The sequence below is a fragment of the Vulpes vulpes genome, chromosome 14 (assembly GCF_048418805.1).
Source record: "Vulpes vulpes isolate BD-2025 chromosome 14, VulVul3, whole genome shotgun sequence".
In the NCBI taxonomy this organism is placed as follows: domain Eukaryota; kingdom Metazoa; phylum Chordata; class Mammalia; order Carnivora; family Canidae; genus Vulpes; species Vulpes vulpes.
In genome coordinates, this window is record NC_132793.1 from 77,616,851 (window position 1) to 77,631,356 (window position 14,506).

Sequence of the window (14,506 nt, forward strand, 5' to 3'; positions counted from 1 at the left end):
CATGGTCTCTCTCTCTAAAATAAAATAAATAAATATTTAAAAAAAAAATACTTTTTTGTGTGATGGGCAAAGGGACGGAGGCACATTCAGTCAGTTTAAAGGCATGAGGTGTTGGTACAACGGAATGTCTGTATGGAAAACACACACCCACACACAGAGAGAGCTTGATCCCTACCTTACACCATATACAAAAATTAATTTGAGAGGGATCACAGCCATTGACATAAAAGCTAAAACTATAAAGCATACAGAAGAAAACACAGAATATCTTTGTAATCCTGGGATAGGCAGATAATTCTTAGGTTACAGAAAGCAAGGCAGCCTGGGTGGCTCAGAGGTTAAGCGCTGTCTTCAGCCTAGGGCGTGATCCCAGAGACCTGGGATCAGGTCCCGTGTCGGGCTGCCTGCATGGAGCCTGCTTCTCCCTCTGCCTGTGTCTCTGTCTCTCTCTCTTCGTCTCTCATGAATGAATAAATGAAATCTTAAAAAAAAAAAAAAGAAAGATAAAAGGTTATAGAAAGCACAAACCATAAAAGAAAAACTGATAAATTGAACTTTGTTAAAATTAAACATTTCTGCTCATCAAAAGATACTATTAAGAAAATGAAAAGACATGTCACAGAAGGAGAGAAAATACCACGAATTCACATATCTGGCAAACAATCATATAAAGAAAACAATTCTATTTTTTAAATGAACAAATGCTGGGGTGTCTGGGTAGCTGTCAGTTATGATCTCAGTCCCCTGAGATCCCTTGAAGAAGGGATCAAGCCCCTCATAAGGCTCCCCCTCTGCTTATCCCTCCTCCTTGGCCCCTTCCCCTGCTCGTGCTTGCGCATGCATGCTCTCTCTTACTCAAATAAAAGTAAAATCTTCAAAAAACCAAACCAAAATAAAATAAAATGGGAATGGTTTGAATAGTCACCTCACAAAGGAAGATACATAAATTGCCAATAAGTGCACATGAAGGTGCTCGGCATCATCCATCAGCACAAAGTGTAAAATAAAGCCCACTTCACATCCTCTGAAGAGCTGAATTAAAACTTAAAAAAAAAAAAGTCTTGATGACAGGTTGAGAGACACACTCTCTCTCAAATAAATAAAATTCCACTGACAGGTGGAAGTCTGGGGAGCATGGAGTCCCTGGAGAAGGCATGGAAGCTCTGTGCCCTTTCCCCATAGCTTGCCCTATGCATCTCTTCCCACCTGCTCTGAGTCATATCCTTTTATCATAAACCAGTAATCTAAAATTCACCATTCATGAAATGCAGTGTGAAGATAGCGAAGCTCACGCACAAAAAAACAGGATGCAAAAGTCTGGGCTCTAGCCAGGCTATTAACTATTATGGCCTAAAGCAGAGCCAGAGCTGTGCTGTGCTCTACCCGTGTTATTGTGCCGTATATGCAACCATCTGGAAAACCAGAGCTGCACCAGGGTAAGAAAAATGAAAAAAGGAAGACCTGGATTATGTGACGTTTTCTGGGTTTTATTCAAGTCCCACAGTTGGCTAAACACAAGGATGAGATACAAATCTAGTAATTTCTAACTTAGAAAACATTAACTTTTTAAAAAACTGACAATGACATGAAGAAAACTGTAAAAGCAAAGCAACTGTAGTGTGCTTATGCAATGGAAAGAGCTCGGTAGCAAAACGAAGGAACTATTGATCCATGTCTCAACACTGATGAGTCCAAAAAAGTTATGTAGAGAAGAGGGGGAAAGCCAGACAAAAAGAGTGCAAGACCTGGCAAAACTACTTTGTGGTGATAGAAATCGGAACAGTGTTTGTTTGGGGGGCTGGGGTTTGACCGGGCCCAGGAAACTTCTTGGGAGGTAGGAAATGTTCTGTGTCTTGATTGGAGTGGTGGTTACGTGGTATATACATTTGTCAAAACTCACAAAATTACACAGTTAAGATCTGTGTATGTTAGCCTACATAAATTATACCTCAGTTAAAAACACTGGGGGATCAAAATCATGGCAAAAAATGCATAATACCTTCTAAAAGCTTCGCGAGAGATGCCAGCACCTTTGTTTCTCTGAGAAAGGCTACTGAGGAGTGACTAAAAGATCTGAGGTAAAATAAGAGAAATTAGAAAAAGAGGGGGCAGCCCGGTGGCTCAGCGGTTTAGTGCCACCTTCGGCCCAGGGCGTGATCCTGGAGACCCCGGATCCAGTCCTGACATGAATAAATAAAATCTTAAAAAAAAAAAAAAAAAAGAAAAGAAAAAGAAAGAGGGGATGGGGATGACAGAACAGAGGAAACAGAACAGGAATGAAAAGGAGAAAAGGAGAAAGAGGGAGGAAGGAAGTCTTGGGGTGCCCCTCATAGTCCTATCCCAGGGCTTATCTTCTGAGATAGCACCAGCATTTTTTGAATTGTAAAACATGTTAATGTGGGGCACCTGTGTGGCTCAGTCAGTTAAACATCTGCCTGTGGCTCAGGTCATAACCCCAGGGTCCTGGCATTGAGCAACGACCCCCCTCCCCTCAGAAGGGGAGGTCTGCTTCTCTCCCTCCTTCTGCCCTTCCTATTTTTTTTTTAAGAATTTATTTATTTATTCATGAGAGACACAGAGAGAAGCAGAGACACAGGCAGAGGGAGAAGGCGGCTCCACACAGGGAGCCCAATGCAGGACTCGATCCCGGGACTCCAGGTCACGCCCTGGGCGGAAGGCAGCGCTAAACCGCTGAGCCCCCCCCGGGCTGCCCCTGCCCTTCCTATTTGTGCTCTCGCTCTCTCATACACACTCTCTCTCAAATAAATAAAATTCAAAACCATAATAATATGTAATGCATGGAGAAGAGTGCATTAAGTGTACAGACACGGTTTAAATGAGACTGATTTGAAGACGCATAACCGTCCAGGCTCCTGCCACTGAGCTTAAGGAACAGCGCTTCGGGGGTCTCTCCCCGGTGCACCCGCCCCGCCTCTGCACAGGGAGCCCATATTCATCCCTTACTCCCTAGGGTCCTGTGTCACCCACGCGCAGGTCCCTGAGTGCTGTAGGTTCAGGTCTGAAGCCTTCAGAACAGGTGCACATGGAGGCTGCGAGGAAGCCTTTCCCGTCCTCTCACCCAGAAGGGCGAGTCCGGGGGCTGCTGTCTGGGGCCACCGGAAAGGCCGGTGGGTGGGGTGGGTGAGGGGGGTGGGGTTGGGGTTGGGCATTCAGGACTCATCGTTTTGGTTTTGGTGTGCTGCTAGAATTTCATCGCCTGGTGTCCATAATACAGTTTCCCTCAGCAGAGAATGAACCTCCAAACTTGTAGGAGGTGCGGGGTGGCTAGCAGGCTCAAGGGCTGAGAAGTGGGGAGAAATCCCGTCTTGAGACCCAGCAGCCGTCCCACGGCTTTGGGCGGCGCCTGCAGCTCGGGGCCTTCCTCCCGCGTCCTCCGGTGCCCGCCGCACCCAACCCGGCTAAGTGCCCTGGAGCAGCCTCCGCCACCTGGGCCTTCTCCAGCCTCGAACCTATCAGCCTCCTCACGTCTACTTTCCGGCTTCCGAAATGTAGTTGCTGCCTTCTCCTTTAGAGCTGGTTCTCCACCCTTCCCTTCTTTCTCCCTCCTGCCCTCCCTCCCTCTCTCTTCTCCCCATCTCCACTTTCAACCTTCCTCTCTCTCTCCCCCACCCCCTCCCACAGCGGGTGTTTGTGAACCCATTCATAGGAAATTTAATAGAGTTTCTAATACAGGCAAATAAAAAGGAAGAGCCATAAACCACCCTTGATCCTACCATGTAGATATAACCACGATTAACATTTTGCTATTCCAGATATATATGCATATATATAATTTTCCTTATAAAAATGAGATCATGGTACATACACTACTTTGCAGTATGATTTCTTCATGTCATATACCACAAACATGTTTTTATGTTATTTTTAAAAATTTTTTATTTATTTATGATAGTCACACAGAGAGAGAGAGAGAGAGAGAGAGAGAGAGAGGCAGAGACATAGGCAGAGGGAGAAGCAGGCTCCATGCACCAGAAGCCCGATGTGGGATTCGATCCGGAGTCTCCAGGATCGCGCCCTGGGCCAAAGGCAGGCGCTAAACCGCTGGCCACCCAGGGATCCCTGTTTTTATGTTATTAATATACTTTGCCCACATCACTTAAATGGTGTAACATTCCATTGCTGTGACATTTCATTTAACCAATCATCTATTGAAGAATATTTCTACTGTTCCTAATAATTTACTATTGTACTCAAATGAATGCATAATTTAAGATTCCTTAATTTAGGGACACCTGGGTGGCTCAGCGGTTGAGGCCCGCCTTCAGTTCAGGGCATGATCCTGGAGTCCCAGGATCCAGTCCCACATTGGGCCCCCTGCATGGAGCCTGCTTCTCCTGTCTCTGCCTCTCTCTGTTCTCTCATGAATAAATAAATAAAATCTTTATAAATAACTAAATAAAATTTAAAAATCCCTTATTTTGTTTCTTTAGATTTAAAGCTACAGTCCTAAAGGGATCCATCACAGATTCTTAAAGGTGGTATCTCTTTGAGTCTGGGATCAAGAATAAACCAACAGAGCATGGAGAAGGTGATATCATTTATGGTATTGGAAGAGAAAGAAATCAATTACTTTTCATAAAGTCGTGTACACTCAGAACTGGATGCCTCCCCCAGTATTCACACATTGCCTTCTTTTCCATTTAGAAGAGAGCTTGAAAGGAAAAGAGTTAAAAACCTGAGGCACAATGACAAAGGGGTTCCATCATTTATGAGGCTAAATGGTGGATTTTAGATTGCCACATATGGTATCTCATAACACAACATGCCTGTCTGTGAAGACTTCTGGGTATTCTGAGAGCAAGAAAGGTCAGATTAATCTCAATGATGTGTCAAATTAGTGATAATATTCATTCCATATTGTCATCTGCTCTTTGGCAGGTTTGATAAACCACATGTTAAATTGATTATGCAAATTATCATAGGTAAATTAAAACATCTGCTCCACATATCATCAGATTTCAAGGTGAAAGTCTTCCTGAAGGTGAGTTTTCAGTCCCATACTAAATGTGGCATATCTTCTGGCTGCCCTGTGCATTGGTTTGCAGTGTCTCCGCTCACCATCGGTATGTTTCTTTTCTTATGCCACTCATCAGATGCTCTATTTTCACAGCCGTGAACCATAAGCTAGTTTGGTTTTCATACAGAATGAAAGAGGACACGATGCATAAAAATGAGAGTGAAAAACATAGCATAACTATAAAAGATTTATCTTTTCACTTCATAAAAGGGTAAGTCATGAGGCCACAAGGCAGATACACAGGCTCTGAGAACTCCTGGAACCTCGTTTCCTCACTTCTTCCTGTTAGAGAAACTACCTGGCCTTGACTGTGCGACTGGGCGTTCGTTTTCTCTCCTACCATTGTTTGCACTTTCAGTAAAGAAACATGAATAGTAATACTTCAACTTTAGTTTTCCATATGAGAATCAACTCAGGAGCTTGTTAAAAATGCAAAGATTATCATTGGGTAGGATGGGTGTGGGGGATATAAATAAATAACTAAACAAAATAAAATCAGTATACTACAACATACGTGACCCTCGAAAACTCTGTGCTATGTGAAATAAGCCAGACACGAGACAAGCATTCTATGCGTCCACTTCTACGAGCGACCTAGAAGAGACAAATTCATAGAGACGGACAGAATAGTGGGAAACAGGGGCTGAGGGGAGGGAAGGAGGTTTCTGTGTGATGGGTATAGCGTTTCTGTTTGGGATGATGAAAAAGTCCTGGAAATGGATGGTGCTTGTAACTCTACTGAATTGTGCACTTAAAAATGGTTAAAAGTGGTAGATCTCATTTTGTGTGTATTTTGCCACGATGAAAAAAAGATGTGGCCATGAAGAAACGAGACTCGATGAGCTGTATTATTTAAAAATGGGGATCACAATTCCTGTTCCCCAGGGTCATTGTGAATATGGAGCGAGCTAATATTTGAAGAAGTGCTGAACACCGGGTCTGGCGTGCAGCCAGAAGTCCAGTGGATGGTAGCGCGGCAGCCAAGAAGCAGCTGCACCTTCCACCTGTGGTGTGCTGGGAGGCCTGGGGGGCATGGGGGGCCTGGGAGGTCTGGGAGGCCTAGGAGGTCTGGGGGTCCTGGAGGGCCTGGGGGGCCTTGGAGGTCTGGGGGGCCTGGGGGCCCTGGGAGGTCTGGGAGGTCTGGGGGGCCTGGGAGGCCTGGGGGGCCTGGGGGCCCTGGGAGGTCTGGGAGGTCTGGGGGGCCTGGGAGGCCTGGGGGGCCTGGGGGCCCTGGGAGGTCTGGGGGTCTGGGAGGTTTGGGGGGCCTGGGGGGCCTGGGGGATCTGGGAGGTCTGGGGGTCTGGGGGGCCTGGGAGGTCTGGGGGGCCTGGAGGCCCTGGGAGGTCTGGGAGGTCTGGGAAGTCTGGAGGTCTGGGAGGTTTGGGGGCCTGGGGGACCTGTGGGGCCTGGGAGGCCCGGGAGGTCCGGGGGGTCCAGGCCTCTCACTGGGTGCTTGGCCCCACAGACTTGATCCAACCCACGCGGTCTCGGTGCTCGAGGTACCTTCACGCTGTCCAGGGAAGGCCCCTTCCCCAGGCGTGTGCCCTCGCCGCCCCCCCCCCCCCCCCCCCCCCCCCCCCCCCCCCCCCCCCGTTCAGGAAGATCGCTCCTGGCCCACTGCTTCCAGCAGGAGCAGCAGCAGCCTCCTGCGCCCAGGCACGCAGAAGGGGGGAGCCTACCCTGGAGCAGCCCGCCTCAGGCTCTTGCCTGTGTCTCTGAGGCACCCACCCGAGACCAGCTCCTGAGCCCCTGCTTGGATCTCACCTCCTGTCTCTCTCCTTTCAACCATCTCAGTTCTACACAAAATTTAGTAAATTGTTGACTCTTCAGGAAATACGTCTTTAAACATTCTTTTAAAGAAAACTCCCACGGTTGCAAAGAGCAGGAACTAAGATTATTACACTAAATTAAATCTGATTGTGCAAAGACACCTCTTTGTTTTTTCTTGCATTTAATATTGATGAAGTGAATGTAATTTTGATTTCTAATTAGTTTTGGCTCCCACTGGTACTGAGCTGTTTTGGTTTAAGTCTTAAATATTATAACAAAGAATCATTAAAGGCTTTTCTTTTCCTGATTTGTGAACTTTTATTTCCCAAACCCCACCAATAAAAAAATCTAGTTTCATTTCCCTTTTATTTTAAAGATGTTTATGAATAAATAAATGGCTTTTCTTTGAAAGGGGTAATAACAACATTCATCTGTGGAATGGAGATAGTGGGAAGCTGAGTGGGGCTTTCTTTTTCTTTCTTTTCTTTTTTAAAAAGATTTTATTTATCTATTTGACAGAGAGAACAAGTAGGTGCATTGGCAGGCAGGGGGAGAGGGAGAAGCAGGCTCCCTGCTGAGCTGGGAGCCCACTTGGAGGCTCTGCTGCAAGACCCCGATCATGACCCAAGCCCAGGGCAGACAGACGCTTCACTGACTGAGCCCCCCAGGTGTCCTGGTTCTTTGTATTTCTTTCTTTTTTTTCTTTTCTTTTTTTTTTTTCTGGTTCTTTGTATTTCTAATGAGAGTTTCATAATGACCTTCACCTCTGTCTGGTCACTATAAAGGCAAAAAATCTCACAATGTTGAAAGCCTGGGAAAAAGCTCAGGAAAACATTTATTTTCCAACCTAGCTGAATTATATTCCTGAGGTTGCGCCTATTGGATATCAAAAGACCTAGTTGGCTGTACAAAAAGCAAATGAACAAGAACAACAAATCTCATATCAATTTGAGGGAAGAAAAACAACAAAAAGAGTCAACATTAAATGCTTGAATTTATGACCTACTGTGTTGAGATACACAGACACAATACAAATGACCTTTGAAAAACAACTGACATCTTGTGAAAAGATATATTGGGAGGATTTTTGTTATAAGTTTTATATATACATATATATTTCACAAATGAATGAAAAAATAACATAACTCATAATTTCCCCATCTAGAGATAACCACTATTATAGATGCTAATCCTATTTCTCCATATCTCTTTTCATGTGAATGTGAGTGTGTGTACATGCTGGTGTCAAATTTTATACACTGTGACTTAGGTTCACCAAAAAAAAAAAAAAAAAAAAAAAAAGGAAAGAAAAGAAATTTTCTTTCTTCCCTATAAGTGATCTCTTGTTCTCCAGACTGCCCCTTGCCTCTGGATACCAGGCTCCCATAAGCAGTAGACTTCCGATTCCAAAACCAGTGTTCTCAGATTCCCTACCCATCTGGTCCTTTCTACAGCACTTCTCCATCTATTCCGTGAGCTGGAAGTGAGAACACCTGCTGCGAATTAAATGTTTGTATCCCCCTAAATTCGTATGTTGAGGTCCTAACCCCTAGTGTGATGGTATTTGCAGATGGGGCCTCTGGGTGATCACTAGGTTTACATGAGGTCATGGGGAGGTGGGTGTCCGTATGATGGGATTAGTGTCCCCATAAGAAGAGGAAGAGAGGCCAGAGTGTGCTTTCTCTCCCCTGGACCTTTGAGGACACTGAAGAGAGCTGTCTATGAACAAGGATATAGGCCTGCCTTAGAAACCAAGTCTGCTGTCACCTTGATCTTGGACTTCCCAAACTCCAGGACAGTGAGAAATCAATGTGTTGGTTTTTTTTTTTTTTTAAGATTTTATTTATTTATTCATGAGGGACATGCAGAGGGAGGCAGAGACACAGGCAGAGGGAAAAGCGGGCTCTATGCAGGGAGCCCAGTGTGGGACTCGATCCCGGAACTCCAGGATCACACCCTTGAGCCAAAGGTAGATGCTCAACTGCTGAGCCCCCCAGGCATCCCTAAATGTACGTTGTTTAAGCCATCCAATCTATGGTATTTGTTACAGCAGCCTGAGCTTGCTAAAACACAACCACATTCTAGCTGTGCAACTCAGGGTGATTTATCCACCTCCCTGTGCCTGGGGCTAATTTGCAAAGGCCTGATAATCCTACCTACTTCATTGAGCTGTTGAGAAGACCAACTGAATATGCTGGAAGCTTGACAATTCTTCCAAGTACAAAACAATTCAACAAATGCTGGTTTCTGCCTCCACTCTCTCTGCCTGAGAAATAGACTCATACAGCTAAAGACTGTGCTCGTCTCTTAGGAGTTCATTGAATTGCCGAGGAGGAGCTCAGAGTGCTTAACCATAAAGAGAATAAATCACTTTTATTTATTATCAACATGTGTTCAGAGGGCTTTCCAGCCCTGCACAAATCACCCTCATGAAATGTCACTGTCCCTGCAAAAAGCAAAAGTACCCTGTAAACTGGGGATTTGCTTGTCTCTCTTGTTTTACTGTTTATTTGCTACCAGTGGGTTCATAGGTTTCAAACCTGCTCCTCTGACTTCAGAACAGCCTCTGATCTCACCTCAAAACCACAAATGGCATATTATATATGTACAAAAATACAAGTTAACCTCAACTAAGTTTTGTAAGTTCGAGGATTCTTTTCTGGCTCTCCTTAGGATAAGTGCAGAAACCATAGATTTACACGGGGGACGGGGAGTGGGGTGCGGAGGGAGGAATGAATATCTGTATCTTAAATTAATATCTCAGGTAGAAAACACACGAATATAACTGAATCCACAACTGTTTCTCCATCACAGATCACAAGTCATCATTGAAAGGACCCAAAGGGGTGCAGGGGGTGCAGGGAGTGCAGGGAGTGCAGGGGGTGCAGGGAGTGCAGGGAGTGCAAGCTGCTTCTGCTTTCTCGCTGCCATGGAAAAAGCCAGTTTGAATACGTAATTCAAAGACCAGCCTTCCCTCTGTGTTGGCACGTGCTGGCAGCGTCGTCTGGCTAGAAGGTTCCACATTCGTGGCCCTGTAATTTTCCCTCCGGGCTGTCTACCCATCAACGAGGGGGACCGGTGAACCCCTCCTCTGTGGCTCAGTCCCTAGCAGCGCAGGTAACGGGACAAGGAGCTAAGTAGCTTCTAACCCAGCAAGTGACGCTGGGAGGTGGCGGATGAGAGCCGCACCTGGATGTGAAGCGTTCTTGTTTTCAACTCCTTCTCCAGGGTTTGGGAGGGGAAATGGCAGCTGTGTGTGGCGGTGACCGGTGGCTGCTCCCTGCGCGAAATTCAGAAAGAAAGCAGCGGCTCCCGGGGGCTTGGCCCTCCCGCCTCAGCCCTCCTCGGTGGGCCTCTTTGTTGTTGCGGAAAATATGTAAGATAGGACTGGAGGGACGAAGGATTGTCCCCCGGCCCCGCAGCCACAAACACAACCCCACTTACATTTAATTCTGCCGTTTAAGATCACCGGGAGGCAATCAAGTTCTGAAATTTCAGGCATCTTTTGTCGTTTGTATGTCCCCCTCTGCCCAGGGGAGATTATTGATGGCCCAGTTGTAGTCCTGGTTTCCTTCTCAACTGAAAGACCAAAAAGCTATAATCAGAGGTCTCTATTGTGTAAAAATGACAGTAAATTAGACCCTTTGTTTCAAAACAGAGGAGGCAGTTCTGACTCAGGAGCTTCTAAAGGGTACTTGAGATCAATATAGATGAAGGCGCAGGGGTGGCTCTTCCATCTGTCTGCCCAGGCGTATTTAGCGCCTGTGTAATGTCAGCAGCCACCTTCTCTGCCCTGTCTTCAGACCAGAGAGGGCAAGGGTGTGGGATGGGGAACACACACACACACACACACACACACACACACACACACACACACACAGGCTTGGAGTCAGCCGGACCTCAGCCTGAACCCTGCGCCCACCCCAGCGATGGCTATATATGATCCTGAGAAATTTGCTTTATTGTTCTGAGCCTCAGTTTGCTTATCTGCTAAAGGGTACTAATTCTCACTTGGGCTTGTTGAGAACATGCCTGTACCATGTCACAACATGGGTACAACACAGGGAGAAGGCCTGACCCTAACAAATGCCAATCCTCATCTCCCTAAATCCCCCGCTTGTACACCTGTCATTTCATATGTTAAAATTCAAATCCTTATTTCTTCCTTCTCCAAATGCCCTTTGGGTTTCTTTTTATAGTTTTCCAAGTTTTCTTCAAGAGCCTGAGCCCCCATCAGAGGTGTCATTAACTTGCCCATGCCCTTGAGGTGAATGGTATGGCAATGCCGACTGGTTGTCTGAGAGTGATTGCCTAGGCCTAACTTGTTATCAGGAGGGGATATAAATATAAAGAGAAAGATTGGGCAGCCTGACCTTTTGAGACTTGGAACTCTTCACCATTCATAGTGCATTCGGTCAATCATCTTGAGCGTGTACTATGTACTCGGTATTTTTTTTTTAATTATTTATTTACGACAGTCACACAGAGAGAGAGAGGCAGAGACACAGGCAGAGGGAGAAGCAGGCTCCATGCACCGGGAGCCCGACGTGGGATTCGATCCCGGGTCTCCAGGATCGCGCCCTGAGCCAAAGGCAGGTGCCAAACCGCTGCGCCACCCAGGGATCCCCTGTACTCGGTATTATTCTAGATGCTGAGGCAAAGAGTGGTAAACAAGACCAATTCCGGTCTGCTATCCTGAACCTCACAATCTGGTGAAGACAGACTCTCTTAGGCTGCAGAAATAAATACCATAGACAGGGCAGCTTAAATATCAGACATTTATTTCTCAATTCTGGAAGCTGGAAGCCAGAGATCAGGGTCACAGAAAGGTTGGGTTCTGATGAGAGCCCTCTTTCTGGTTTACAGACAGCCTCCTTCTTGCTGTGTCCTCAGCAAAGAGAGAGAAAGAGAGAGAGAGAGAGAGAGAGAGATTATTTCTCTCCTGTCTCTGCTTATAAGAGCATTAATCTCATCATGAGAGCTCCACCTTCATGACCTAACTGCTCCCCAACACTCTACCTCTAAATATCAAATTGGGAGGTAGGGCTTCAGCATATGGATTTGGGGTGCACACATTTAGTCCATAGCAGACACTTAATGATCAACCACATAAATAATTTTTGATACTAGATGTGCAATGAAGATAAAGAATAGGACGAATAGGACCAAGAGTGATTGGTGGAGGGTCCTTTGGAGAAGAAATCAGAACAGCCTCACTGAGGAGGTAATATCTAAACAGGGATGAGAAGGATGAGAAGGGGACACCGGGTGGCTCAGTGGTTGAGCATCTGCCTTTGGCTCAGGGCATGATCTGGGAGTCCTGGGATCGAGTCCCACATGGGGCTCCCACATGGAGCCTGCTTCTCTCTCTGCCTGCGTCTCTGTCTTTCTCTCTGGGTCTCTCATGAATAAATAAAATCTTAAAATAGAAAAAAGAGAAGGCTGAGAAGGAACCAACCACACAAGGATCTGGGCAGAAGGGGAGCACAACTTGGCATCCCTGACAGCATACTCACTCCAGAAAGAAGCCAGGTGACTGGAGCTCAGGGAAAATGATGTGAGGTGAGGGTAGAGAGGTAGGTAAGAAGCCAGACCACGGAGACTTTGTAAGCCAGGATGAGGACCAGGGGCTTTAGAATAATCTCACCCAGAACCTGAAAGGACCTCAGAGATTCAAATGCCACTTGGATAGGGGCCCTTTGGACAAAGACAGTGTCTGCACTGTCTGAGGGTTTTTTTTTTTTAAGATTTTATTTATTTATTCATGAGAGACACACAGAGAGAGAGAGAGAGAGAGAGAGAGAGAGGCAGAGAGATAGAGGGAGAAGCAAGCTTCTCGCAGGGAGCCTGATGTGGGACTCAATTCCTGGACCAGGATCACACCCTGAGCTGAAGGCAGATGCTCAACCACTGAGCCACCCAGGCATCTCAAATGAAATCTTTAAAAAAAAAAAAAAGGAAACATATAACTGAAAAAAAAAAAAAAAAGCACTTGTAGGTAATGGGAAGTTGAGAGTAAACCATGTAAATGCAACAGAAGGAAGAGAGAAAGACTCGGGATGACAGGAAGTGACGAGTCCAGACACAGTATATAAAGCCTGTTGCTCCTGGAGTAAGATGGGTAAGTGTCAGGGCTCCCCTTATTGCAGTGGCAAGTTATCCCCCTCTCTTCTCAACAGGCAGAAGCCCTGGTGATGATTGCTGCTGGGACAGTGAGCCTACAAGGTAGCCCGTAATCATCCCCACCTCCTGATGTTCATACACCTGTGTAATGCCTGTCCACACGGTGCCAGGGTTAGTGTGTATGACCAGAAGAATATGGTAAAAGTGACAGTATATCACTTCTGAGATTAGGTAATAATAATAATAAATAAAAAGCATGACCTCTCTCTCTCCTTTTTTTCTTTAATGGCACACTTTAAAAACCCCCATGTCATAAGCAGCCCTAAGGTGGGGAACCCTTGTGACAACAAACTGAAGTCTCCTGCCAACAACCACATGGGTGAGCTTACAAGAGGGTCCTCTGGCTCCAGTCAAGTCTTCAGAGACTTGGTCTTCAGAGCTCTGGTCTAAGCCTGACAGCAGCCTCAGCGGCTGTGAACCAGAACCACCCAGCTAAGCAAAGAAATCACTCCTGATTTCTGACCCGCAGGAAATATATGAGATGATAAGTGTCTGCTTTTTAAGCTACTAAGTTTACATAGCAGCAGATAACTATACATCTATGATCCCTCTCGTCCATAGCTAACCTATCTGGGGTTCTATAGACCAGCACTTCTTAAATTTTAAAATACATGATAGTCACTTGGAAAATTTTGTTGAAAATGCATGTTCTGAGGGGCGTCTGGCAGGTTCAGTCAGAAGAGCATGCAACTCCTGATCTCTGGGTATTGAGTTCGAGCCCCACATTGGAGGTAGAAATTAGTTAAAATAAGATAAAATACAGGGCAGCCCCAGTGGCTCTGCAGTTTAGCGCTGCCTTCGGCCCAGGGTGTGATCCTGGGGTCCGGGGATCGAGTCCCACGTTGGGCTCCCTTCGTGGAGCCTGCTTCTCCCTCTGCCTGTGTCTCTGCCTCTCTGTGTGTGTCTCTCATGAATAAATAAATAAAATCTTTAAAGAAAAAAAAAAGAAAGAAAATACAGTAGTTAAAGTGGCATAGGTTATGTGTACTTTATCTCAATAAACCTTTTTAAAATGCATATTCTAATTCAGTAATTCTAGGTCAAGAGTTTCTACATTCCAATAAGCTTTCAGACGAGGCTGTAGAAAACAACTCGCCTCTGATGGAGCTACGTTGGCTTTGTGAGCTGGCTAAGGAAAGCACCCTCATCTCAAAGCAAAGTCTAGGCCTACACTCCCAAGCAAGGCACAGCTGGAAGAGGAACCACCCTGAGTGGGAGAGTATTTTGCATTTGTCTTGGCATTGCCCTCCACCCACCATCTGGGCAGTACAGCACAGGCCCTTGAGACTCTAAAAGCAGGCAACCCGGCATTGCCCAGGACCTGGTATGACACAGACTGCACAGCCCCACCAGCGAAATAATTTTAATGGGAATCCAACTGGACTCTAATCAAGGCTCTGGAACTCACATTCACTGAATGGAAATGTAGTGAGAGAGGAACCAATTAAACTACAAGGAAGCAAATAAGTAAATCCAGAATATGGAGCTTTCCATAGGATTCCCTGGTTTCAGCAA